Genomic DNA, 13,202 nt, shown 5'->3' with positions numbered 1-13,202 from the left:
AAAAAGGGTATCCCTTTCAAGTGGGACCAATCATGTAGCAATGCCTTTGAGAGCATTAAATCCTACTTGATGAAGTCTCCAGTTTTAGCAGCCCATATACCTGGAAAGCCACAGATATTGTATATTGCGACATAAGAAAGGTCTGTTGGAGCGCTATTGGCCTAAGAGAATAGTGAAGGGAAAGAAAACTCCCTTTACTACTTGAGTAGGATGATGACACCAAATGAGCTGAATTATTTGCCAATTGAAAAGTTATGTTTGGTGCTAGTCTTCTCAATCAAAAAGTTGAAGCACTACTTTCAAGCTCATGTTATTCGTCTTGTTTCTAAAGCAAATCCTATCATGTTTGTGATGTCGAAACCTGTCCTTAGCGATCGATTAGCATGATGGTACCTCCAGTTTCAACAATTCAAGATTGTGTACATTCCTCAAAAGGTCGTAAAAGGACAAGCATTGGAAGACTTCTTGGCAGATCATTTGATACCTGATGACTGTGATCTAACTGATGAACTACCTAACGAAGAAGCAATGATCGTTGAAGTACGACCTTCATGGAAGATGTACTTTGATGGTGCCGCACTTCGCTGAGGAGCTGGTGCTGGGATAGTAATTGTCACTTCTCAAGGGGTGGTTTTACCCTACTCTTTTAGGTTGACACAACTCTGCTCCAACAATGTTGTTGAGCATCAAGCATTGATACTTGGGCTTGAAATGGTTTTCGATATGAAGCGGTTACAATTACAAGTCTTTGGTGACTCTCAGTTAGTGATTAATCAACTTTTAGATAGTTATGATGTCAAGAAACCTGAACTACGACCGTATCATAATTATGCTAAAACATTGATGGGATGGGTTGGTGAAATGACTATTCAACATGTGCCTAGGAAAGAAAACAAGAAGGATGATGTTTTAGCTGCTCTAGCTTCATCGTTAATTCTACCTGCTCAAGCGCAAGTTACTATATGCCAAAAATGGGTAGTATCGCCGCCAAATGAGGATGAAAGTGAAGAAAATAAACTCGATCATCTTGTCTCTATTTCTGAAATGGAGATGGAAGAATGGCGACAACCCATTATCGACTACTTGAGCTATGGGATACTTCTAGAAAATCCAAGGAGAAGGACTGAAATCTGCTATCGCGCACCGTGTTTCCTTTACTAAGGATACTCTGTACAGAAGATCATTTGAGGGAGTACTCTTGCGATGCTTAGTGCAAGATGAAGCGCTCCAAGCTTTGCAAGAAGCACATTCTGAGGTATGTGGGTCACACTAGTCTAGACCAAATCTCCACTTTCATATAAAATGATGGGTTATTATTGGCCAACGATGGTAAAAGATTGCTTAGCCTATGATCAAAGATGCAAGGCTTTCCAATTCCATGCAAATTTTATTCACCAGCCTCCTAAAGTGTTACACCCGACGGTTGTAGCCTGGCCGTTTGACGCTTGGGATCAAATGTTGTTGGACCACAGCCAAATCCTTTGGTGGGCACTTATACATCTTGGATGCAACTGAGTACTTCTCAAAATGGGCTGAAGCTATTGCTCTCAAGGAAGTAAAGAAGGAGAATGTGTTTGGTGTGTTTGATATGAAGGAAAATATATTCTGAAAAATATTTTTCAATTTTAGCATGTTTGGTTGGCTTAAATGTTTTGGAAAATATTTTCCTTATGAACTCATTTTTTTCCAATTGGAGGAAAATATTTTCCCTATCAAGAGAATGGAAAATATTTTTCAAATGTTTTTTCAACCTTCCCCATCCTATTCCCATCCCCACCCTTACCTACCCACCCCAACCCCGCCCTATCCCCCCGCCCTATCCTAAATAGAAATATTATTAATTGTATTTTTTTCATGTTATAGATAGAGTACTTTTTGTTCATTCAACAAATAAGTATTTTCTTTTCATGATATAAAAAAGTATTTTTTTATTTTATCAAAAATGTACTTTTTTTACATGATGTAGAAAAAGTATTTTCTTTCATTTCAACAAAATAATGTAGTAAAAAGTATTTTCTTTCATTTCAACAAAAAAAATATTTTCTTTTCATGATATAGAAAAAGTATTTTCTTTTATTTCAACAAGATAAGTACTTTATTTTCATGCTGTAGAAAGAGTACTTTTTTTCAACCAAAAAAGGAGTATTTTCTTTTTATTTATGGAGCACAAATTTTAACGTTATTTTTGCGTAAAAAAATAAAGTAGTACATTAGTTCCTTTGGAGTTGTGTGAATTTTTAGAAGAATAATTAAATTTTTGAGGAAAATAGAGTCTTGAAATTGTTGGGTATTTGGGGGGAGGAGGAGAGAAGAAAGCACAGGAAATATAGGGACTTGGGGGAAGGGGGGTGAGGAGAGTAGCATAAAAAATTATTTTCCTAAAAAATAGTTTCTACTCTCTAACCAAACACTAGAAAATATTTTCCGGAAAAAAAGATTTCACTCACCAATCAAACAAGAGAAAATAAGTGATAAAACCACTCATTTTTCATGAAAATATTTTTTAGGAAAAGATTTTTCTTGATACCAAACACACTCTAGAATAGAATACATTTTAATATTTTGTACAATTGTGATAGAAGAAATACATAACACCAGAAAATATTGTATACGGAAAAACATTTTCACTTACCAATCAAACAAGAAAAATTAATTGATAAAACTACTCATTTTTCATGAAAATATTTTTATTTCTTCATACCAAACACACCCTTAGTAGCAAAACTAGTGATTTTACTCTAGAAGTCTACTTAGCTCACGTGCACCTTTCAAATATTGTGCATTGAAATTCCTTTCTATGCAAAATTCTGGGTAATGCGTTGGGTTTGAGATTTTCTCATCACATATTCTACATAAATGAGAAGTGTGTAAATGAAGCTGCTTATTTCTTTTTGGACTACAAAAATTCGGCTCAATTGAGATTGTTTTGGGGCTAAATTACAGAAGAATCATGTATGTTTCCGTGAGATATTTTGGAGTAAAAAGGGAAGAAAAGGAACGCCTTTACTATTACTTCAAGCCTAGCCGTCGAAGTTTGGTATATTTACCCCAAACTTGTCTTGAAGTATGAGGCATATTTTGGCAATTAAAATTTTATTGAATTCAAATTCATAAGAAATTTGAATTTAATCTCAATTAAATATATTTTGGTCCAAACAAATAATATGCATGGACTAACGTAATTGGATTAATTATTCAAATCCAATAAATATGAATTTAATAAATAGGTCTAAATGTGTTGGGCTAACCTATTTAATTGGGCTACAAGTGATTATCCCACTTCATTGAACCTAAGATGTCATCCTTCTAGAGGCCCAATTTGGTGGCATGTGTCAAATGACATGGCATGACAAGTCAAATGAAAGGCCAATAGGATCATGCCACATATCAAAATAACAATGCATGTCAAGTCAAATTAAAAGGTAAATGAAACTGCGACACATGTGCAAGTGACATGTTCTGGCCAATCAATGCGGTCTTGTCACGCTTTAATCTGATTGGTCGAAAGAGTTTATTTTCATCACAACTCTCCTCTTCTACAACTATAAATAGGGATTTTCATAACTCAAAAAAGACATCAGAAGTCATAACAAGAAAAGTCATAACAAAAAGCAAGAAAAAGCTTATAGATCAAACGCCGCAAATTTCTCCGCAAGCTACAAATCTCAATGTTATGACAACAAGTACTGCTAAAAACGTACGTTTTGTATATCGATCACACTTGCACATTTCACAATGTTATGGTTTGTAATTTTATAGGTAAAAGGATAATTCTAGTATTACTAACGCATTCTCTTATAATAGAAGCCGCAGTTGAGCTTCTTCACGTGTCTATGTCATCAACGTGGTTGTCTGTCCATCAACTCCTTACCTGGCATTTCACCAAATTCTCATGGAAAAGTCAACAATTGATCTTAAAGTTGATAATATTTACCAAAATATTTACCACAACAAAACTGTTACGGTTGCATTTAAAAGGATAAAATAATAAAGTAATACAACCTCCGTTCCAATTTATGTGAAACTGTTTGATTTGGCATAGAATTTAAAAAAAAAGAAAGACTTTTAGAATTTGTGATCATAAATAAATTAAAAAGGGACACAAAGTATTTGTGTGATTAGAAAAGTTTATTATTAAGGTAGAATTGTAAGTTTAAGTTAAATTGTTTTCAAATTTAGAAAAGTATAGTTATTTTTGAAACGCAACAAAAAGCGAAATAAAGTCGCATAGTTATCGGGTATTTCACCAAACTCAGTAAAGTTCCACAGTTTATGAAACTCTCCTGCAACCTCCTCACTCCTTAAGCTTTAATCTTTGTCTGCCTTTCGTTGTTTTTCTTGCTGCTACACCATCAACTGGTTAGTTTACAGTTCGTTATATCTTTTTCCTTTCGTCTAATTAAAATTTTCTCCAATTAGTTGCCTTCTATGGTATCCGATCACATCTCTGTTTCTTTCTTTGTATCATCAGATTCTCTCAACTGCGTAATTTGTGCGTTTTCGTGTTTAAAAGGAGTGGTCATGGTGTAATTTATTGTAAAGTTAGGGTTTTATTTTGGTGGGGGGTGTGTGTGTGGGGGGGGGGGGGGGATTGTATTGTTAGATCGTGCTAGGGTTTCTGAATTTCAGAAATTGCTAAAATTTGGAGGATCGTGATTCTTGTAGTAAAAGGCCCAAAGTTAACTCCATTTCACTGTAAGACCTTCTTCTGCGCATTCATTTGTAGTCTTTACCATTATTTTTGTTTGAATTAGTCAAATTATTGAATGTTGGAGTGAAACTGGCCAAAATACATAATGAATAAGGAGGCATAGTTGATGTTATAGGGCCGACTCGATAATTACAGACATTCAAGAGTCCCTCAAATGCATGCTTTTGGGTTGTTATGTACAGTTGTAATTAAAGTCAAGCCTGTTTCGGAGCATTGAGTTTTGAGGAAGGTACATTTTTGCATAGTTATTCCAGGAGAAAGAATATAACACTGTAGAAATTTTGTAAAAGCATGTTACTTAGTATTTGGTAGAATTATTTGTAAAGCTACTTATATTATGGATTTTCAAATTGCAAAGTAAAATTTAACTCTTTAATTTGATAATAGACGAACTATCATTTGAAGTAAGGCCCAATTCAGGTTTAAAAATGAGCTTGTAATAACATTTTTTTCCAGTCTAAAAGCTCTTATCTGCTGCATTCCTAAAAGATGCCAAGTGAGCCAACATGCCTTTAGGTTAAAAAAAGTTTATGTTACTATTTTATATTTTCCTATGTTAGTGCGGTGTGTGGGAGGGTCCATTTGTGGTTGTCACAGTTTTTGATGATAACTTTAAGGGAAGTCAAAGAAGCTTCTTATATAATAGCGAGTTATGTTACAAGAGTCCTTGGTCAAAACAAAAGTTTATACACCTGCCTGGTTTGACGTAACAGACATGAAGGATGGTTAGTTAAAATAAATAGATATTATTTAAAATTACTTCTTGTTCTCCTCATTCTCAAAATATTAATATTTGCTTAAGGTTGAAATCTTTGAATACTTATGTTACTTAGCATTAATGAAATCGTTTTTACAATTGTTACGTTTGTTTCTTACAATTTTGTATTAGTTTATTCCGTAATTCTTGGTAGCAGAGATGTTTATTTCTCTATTGTCTATTCAGTGATTCTTTATAGCTACTGCGGCTATAATGTTGTTCGCTTACTGGCCATGAATTTTATAATGTTCAAAATTGTAGAACTTTTGTACCAATTGCTACTTGGGAGCGATAAATTTTAATATTGATGGACTCTGAACAAACAAACAAGTGTCCCTACTATTGAAAGAAATGTCTTGATAGGAATGTTAGACTGTGTGAACAATATAAACTTAAGATGGCGAATGAAAAGAGTGTACTATCGTTACAACAAGTGCTTAGAAATCAAGCGCTGAAGCGTAGTCCCTTTGAAAGAGATACTTCTCTCATTTCTGCTGAGATAACAACAACATCAGGACATGTGCAGTGTACTCCTAATACAACAGACTCTTGCTCTACTCCCAAAATAGGTTAATATATCAATTGTATAATTTATCGCAATCTGTATAGTACACGCAATTGTTTCATTATTTATCACAAATGAAATTTCTCTCTGTGCATGAATATCTATCTTAAATTCAATACTGTGAACATTATTATTGCCTACTACGCAGACAGTAAGGTTACAGTCCTTTCATCATTCCCTGCTTTTGACAAGGGACTATTTGCATCTATGAGAAAGGTAAGTTACTAAAAGTTTCTGTACACTTACACCAATATACGAAACTCATTAAGGTTCATTGAAGAACTATTTATCTGTTGGGTTCGACGTCTGCTGCACCTAATAAAGAATACAACACAATTGAGATAGTGTTATTTCGTCTAAACACATGTTATTTTGGCTCAATATAAATGATCAGCTGCTTACTGTTACAACTATAGATGTCGACACCAAAATGCATCAGATTATTATTGCTTCAGTGCCATTAGCTCTTGAACCTCTTTCTGTAATCTCATGTTTTCTTCTGTCAGATTCTCAATACACCTCTTCAAGAACTCATAGTCCACTTGCTTCAATTTTGTCTTGTACGTCCACAGACTATTTTTTGAATAAATTTTTTTATGTATTAACGTATGTAGAGATAAGAAACATCAAATATTGATATTTTTGATTAGTAGAACTGTGAAAATCATGTTTCTTGTTTAAGAGATCTAACTGGAATAGTATTTTCAGTTTCTCATTTGGTGAAAATGTTCTCACCTAGCTTTTTTGTAGGGTAACATGCACCTATAGATGCTGATGCCAACATGCTTCAGGCAATTACTCTTATGATAATTTTTTCTGTGTAGTTGCACGATTTTTCTGCTGCTACTTGGAGACATGTTACATAAGCTCAGTATGTGAGCTTCAATTTCTCTATACATGTTGATTTGAAAAATAATTAAATCATCACTGCAATTGAAGATTAGAATAACTGCTTTGTTTATTATGATAAGTTAAAGTTTATTTCTCTCATCGTGTCTACCTCAACTGCTTATAGATTCATCTATTATGCAGGAATAGTTTATTTACCTATTGTTCATACAAGATTTAACGTCGACAAAACAAGTATCTACTCTTTCTGTGTTCAATAAAATTACTTGAAAACTTTGTCCCTTACCACTAAAATGTTAAATGTAGAGTAGTTCTGAGTGCGTTTCTATTTGCCCAAATTAACATTTAGTATGCACGTGTTGTTGTGTAACGACCTGACTTGTCGTTTTAAGAATTTAAGCCCCGTCTGTCGGCATAAGGCCCTGAGCAGCTTCTTATTATGTGTATTGACTTGCGTGCGTGGTTGAATTCAGTTACCGGATGATTCTGAGTGATTTGGGACACTTGGTCCCCTAAACGGAAGCTTAAGTCTTAGGATTTTTACCGTAGTCAGAACTGTGTGAAGACGACTCCGGAATGGAATTTTGATGATGTCAATAGCTCTGTATGGTGATTATGGACTTAGGAGCGTGTCCGAAAAATTATTTGGAGGTCTGTAGAGGAATTTGGCTTGAAATGACGAAAGATGAATTCTTGAGAAGTTTGACCGGGGGTTCACTTTTTGATATCGGGGCTGGAATTCGATTCTGGAAATTGGAATAGCTTCGTTATGTCAATTATGACTTGTGAGCAAAATTTGAAGTCATTCCAGATTGATTTGATGTGTTTCGGCACAAGATATATAATTTGAAATTTCAAAGTTCATTAGGCTTGAATTTGGGTATGATTCGTGGCTTTAATGTTGTTTGATGTGATTTGAGGCCTCGAGCAGGTTCGTGTTATGTATTTGGACTGGTTGATACGATTGGACGGGGTCCTGGGGGCCTCGGGTTTGTTTCGGGGTGGTTCCGGACCAAGTTTGGGTGTTTTGATGCTGCTGGTTGCTGGTTCTGGTGTTGTTCTTCGCGTTCGCGAGGAGCCTCTCGCGTTCGCGAAGAAGGATTTTGCTGTTGGGACTTTGTTCTTCGCGTTCGCGAAGAGGTTCTCGCGTTCGCGAAGAAGGAAATTTTGTTGTTCGTCGTCTGACTTTAGAGGCTCATATCTCGCAATCTATAAGGAATTCGAAGATGATCCAAAAATAAAAATTGTAACCATTTGTGTGTAGTTTTTAGAAAGGTAAACTATTTGCCATTTGGAGTTGTGTACAAAAAGTTATGGTGGATACGCTATAGGCTGTCCGGGAAGAGTTTGGAAATCTCTGTTGTACAGGGCTGATTTTGGAAGCTTATATCTCGCAATCTATAAGGAATTGGAAGATGAGCAACAAATGAAAGCTATAGCCATTGGAGTCTAGTTTTCAGAAAGTTAAACCATTCATAATTTGGAGTTTTGTACAAAAGGTTATGACCATTATACTAGAGGCTATCTTAGAAGAGTTTGAAAATGACTTTTGAAGAATTTGTTCATCGCGAACGCGAAGAACAAATTCCTGGGCAGCAGAATAAAGTCCAAATTCGTGTTATTCTTCTATGTTTGGACCAAGGAAGCTCGGGTGAGGTGATATTTTAAGAGTTTTTCAAGGAAAATATTTGGGTAAGAATTCTTAACTTGATTTTGGTTAAATTACATGAATCTATTGTTGTTTTTATCACTAAATTAGTGAAATGGGTTGAAAAATTTAAAAAACCCTCTTGGTTTAAATTTAAGATTTGGAGGTCGATTTGTTATTGGAATTCGATAAAATTGGTATGGTTGAACTCGTATCGGAATGGGTGTTCGAATTTTATGAAAATTATGTCGGGTTCCGAGAGGCGGGTCTCGCGTCGACTTTTGTTGACTTTTTTGGAATAAAATTTTAAGTCGACGTATTATTATCTGGAATTGTTTTCGATGAATTTTAATGAAGTTATACAATTAATTTGGATAGATTTGAGCGGTCCGGAGGTCAATTCAAGCAAGAAGGCGATTTTGGAATATCGGCATAACTTCAAAGAGGTAAGTGTCTTGCTTAACCTCGAGTGTGAGAATTACCCCTTAGGCATTGAGTCTTATGTGCCATTTGTGAAATATGAAAAGCCGTGTACGCGAGGTGACGAGTACGTACTCGGCCTATATGTGTATAATTTTATTGAGTTAAAGTCTTGAGCATATTGTGTGGTAAATTGGGTAATTATTGGTATATATTTAATCATCTATTTGTCGTGCCTAAATCCTTCTTGTTGTTGAATCTGTTGTTATATGACAATTTGATGTGATTGTTACTTGATTATTTATGTAATTCTGTGATTTGTTGGTTTGATAATTATTGGAATTGAATTTCATTATGGATTTTTCCTCTGCAAATAATTAATTAAATAAGCTTAAGAAGAGGTGTTTATATAATTATTAAAAATTTGAATTTAATGTAAACTTTGCTTTATGTTGACTAGTTTCTATCTTTATTGGTTGTGTTTGGGTGTTGTACACATTGTGTGGAGCTTTTGGCTATTTGTTGTGAAATTAATTGATTTTGTTATATCCTTGGAATTTGTTATGGCCATTGAGCAAACTGTAATTTGAATTGATTTTGTTATGTTGCCGTGATAACTTGTCGTGTAAATTGTTGTGTTATGTGAATTATTATTTTGAGGAGATAATGGTGGCATTTCACCGTTGATATTATGTGAGTATAAAGGTGGCATTTTACTGTTGTGTTGTTGGAATATTGTCTTGGCGGAGCGATAAAGTTGGCAATAGAAGCGATAAGGTTGGCAATAGGAGCGATAAGGGTGGCTATTGATATTGTCTGGGCGGAGTGATAAGGGTGGCTATAAGAGCGATAAGGGTGGCTATTGTCAGAGACGATATGTGATGATGTGGGGTTGTGGTGTTGATGATTTTCATGTGATGTTGTGATTTTCTTGTGTTTATTTTTATACCTTGTGCAATTTGTCTTGTTGTTGATAAATTAATAACAATCTGATTTATGTTGAAATTGAGAGCCTGTGGCTATGGCTAGGCGGATTATAAAATGAAATGTGGGCACGAGGTGCCGTGAGTAAATAATGAGGATATTTGGCACGGGAATTGTCCATGCAGTTGAGATATGAAATGTGGGTACGAGGTGATGTGATGAAATGATAATGATATTTGGCACGTGAATTGTCCGTGCAGTTATGATATGAAATGATGGCACGAGGTGCCGGTGAAGTATGGTGATTTAATTATGGGCACGAGGTGCCGTGGAAACATGAAAAATGGGCTGAGACCCGTGTTTATGAAAAATATAAAAATGGGTCGAGACTCATATTTTTATGATTTTGAAATGAGGCGTCACATGAGACTTTTAATTGAAAGAATTATATTCAAAATATTTATTTGGAATGATTTTTATTCAAAAAGAATTATATGAAAGAATTGTATTTGAAAGATATTTATTTAAAGAAATTATATTTGAAGATATTTATTGAAAGAATTTTATATTCGAAAGATGTTTATTTGAGGAAATTATATTTGAAAAAGAGTTTTATTCGTAAGAATTATGTGTGAAAGATATTTAATTGAAGAACTTGATTTAACTAGGTGTAAATGTATTTATCAATTATTGAGCGATATTAATGGTGATTTTATTGTCTTACTGTGCACATCACTGGTTATTTTATGTTGCCCTTATTGTTATTTGTTTTCTATTATTTTGTATATTATATTGCACAGGTTATTAGACTAGTGAGTGTCTTGACTGCACTTTATCTCTACTCCACTGAGGCTAGTCTTGATACTTATGGGGTACCGACCGTGGTGTACTCATACTACACTTCTGCACATTTTTGTGCAGAGCCAGGTATTGGAGACATCGGACTTGAGCAGAGTTAAAGCGGGATCGTAAGGATTCAAGGTAGAGCTGCTTAGTCGTCGCAGTCCCTTGGAGTCTTTTTATTTCATTGTACTGTTAATTTGTAATCAAATAGTATTGTATATTCGGTTCTCGTGATCATTCCATGTATTCAGTTAGAGTTCGTGATTCTATACTACCAGTTTTGGGAGGTTGTCTATTGTAATTATTTTCGCTGTTAGTTAAAAAAAAAAAAACTTTAAAATGTAATTGAAATCGGCTTACCTAGTTTTAGAGATTAAGTGTCATCACGACGCCTGTGATGAGATTTTGGATCGTAACATGTTGTAACTTGATACAAAGATGGCTTTTACTCAGATCAAACTTTGAGCTGCTGGCATGAGTTGCCAGTTGATAAAAGCCATAGGAATAGTAGACTAATTTCCTCAGAGATAAGCCTAGGAAATATTTAAGTTTAGAAGTGTAATGTTGGTTTCAAACTTCTAAGTTGTGAAGGCACTTTTTCTGAGTTATTATCTGTTTATCCTCCAAAGGCATATTTTGCCACTTCTAAAATTGGTTATTGGTTGTTATGTTAAGCGCTTTAATCAACATAATGCCAATTACAACATCTATTTTGCAGATCATGACTCCTTCTGGTAGCCGATTTATGCAAATTCTTTCTGTTGGAATCCGTGGTTCAGCGCTTGGACCACAATTTGTGGTTGAGGCATTGGCTCCTGATAACCCTCCTCTCCTCTGAAGGTAATTGGCAGTTGTGTTCAAAAGACCAGTGATTGTTCTGTTGTGAGATTTATGGGTTAAGTGAACTCACTCTTTTAGCAGTAAACTGTAAGGAGTTTTATCAATTTTTCCTCGCACTCAATTACTTTATCTCTAACCTGATATAACTTTTTTAAACAAAAAAATAGAATACCCTTCCAAAAAGAGTAAAGAAGTCTCAAGTACGATGATCAAATCAGTATGTACTCACTTCGTTCACTTTTACTTGTCCACAATGTACTTTGCACGCGCCTTAAGAAATAATAAATGAGGCGCATATTTTACCATAGTACCCATAATAATGATAGTATTTTGAAAAGTCTTGAGAACTGATTTGTGAAATAAGTAATTAATGATATGGGTAAAATAAAGAAATATGGTCTTCTCTTGATTTGCTAAAATTGATAAGTAAAAGTCAAAATATATTTTTAATATCAAATAGATATAGAAAGAGTAGTTGAAAACACTATGCCTAACCATTTAAATGTTAAATGTAGAGGCCCAAAGAAATAAATACAGAAGTTGTTAGAAGATCGAGAATATCTTTCTGATATTGATGGCAACTCAGGTGAATTAATACTTTGACAACAATTTCAATACTTGACTTGGCTCTTCAAGGCTTTATTTGGGACTACAATTTTACTTACCAATCTTGAAAACAGAAGGAACATCAAGCTTGGAAATACCTCTTGACTTACTATTTTGGCTACTTATAGGGTGCACTACAAGTTTGGTAATGTATACTTGATATATATATATAGCTGATCCAGTCAATTAAAAGATACAATATGAGGAACTGATCTGTCAAATTACTTTCCAAACTGATACTATGAAACGAATTGATTTCATCGACCTTGGTGCTATGGGATTGGACACGGGAACTCAATTGCTGAAATTGAATTTCTACGTCCTTGGTTATGATATAATGTGTTGCATCTTTCATATTCGCTGCTGAAAAAGCTTCCACCAGGGGCGGAAGGGTGTTCACCCGAACCCCCTTTCGCTGAAAGATTACAGTGTATATATAAGGCAAAATTTATTTTATACCTCTTTATATTATATTTTGAATCCTCTTGACACAACCTAAAAGCATAGCTTAGTGGTTGAGGGAGTTCAAAATATTTGTAAGGTCATTGGTTCTATTTCCATCAGCTACATCCTTTTTATCTTTTTCGTTTTTTTAACTCCCTTGACGGTAATCCTGCCTTTGCTACTGGCTTCCACTCCATGTTTTTGCGTTTGCTTCCATATGCTTAGATTTGTCATTGCCATAACATACTTCATATACATATTAGTACTAAAGGTTCTGTTCAATGTAACTACTACTAGTGGATTTCTACATATCCACAAGATTAAATACTCTTCTATCCGTGTTACGAAGATTCTATAAACATTTAGAGAATTGTCTTAGGGCAATATATTGATTTTGGCAATTGGGTCCGGGCTCAGCCCGGGCTAATAATACAACTAGTCATTATTAAAAGTGCCTGAATATTTACCAAAGATGAATGCCTATATGATAACGTCTACCATCAGGAGGTTACGAGTCATTACCTTTTAAAATAGAACCTAAAAAATAAAGAGTAATTAGCGATCCTTCCCCGGTCTTGCAGTTGACTATTGAACA

The 13,202-nt window shown here is 34.6% G+C and overlaps 1 long non-coding RNA gene across 5 annotated transcripts; it reads left to right on the top strand.

Annotated features, from left to right (window-relative positions):
• Positions 1-4,203: 4,203 nt before the first annotated feature.
• On the top strand, positions 4,204-12,423 carry LOC107768162 (uncharacterized). Of its 5 annotated transcripts, none has more exons than XR_012700403.1 (6): positions 4,204-4,359; positions 6,182-8,574; positions 8,909-8,976; positions 10,796-10,855; positions 11,436-11,557; positions 12,073-12,423. It is a non-coding gene; the product is annotated as an uncharacterized LOC107768162 (long non-coding RNA). The 5 variants fall into 5 exon arrangements; XR_012700405.1 differs by having other exon boundaries at positions 4,210-8,574; positions 12,073-12,143; positions 12,238-12,423; XR_012700406.1 differs by having other exon boundaries at positions 4,210-8,574; positions 12,144-12,423.
• Positions 12,424-13,202: the final 779 nt, after the last annotated feature.

The sequence above is a fragment of the Nicotiana tabacum genome, chromosome 2, assembly GCF_000715075.1.
Source record: "Nicotiana tabacum cultivar K326 chromosome 2, ASM71507v2, whole genome shotgun sequence".
NCBI lineage: Eukaryota > Viridiplantae > Streptophyta > Magnoliopsida > Solanales > Solanaceae > Nicotiana > Nicotiana tabacum.
This window is presented reverse-complemented; position numbering and strand designations above follow the sequence as displayed.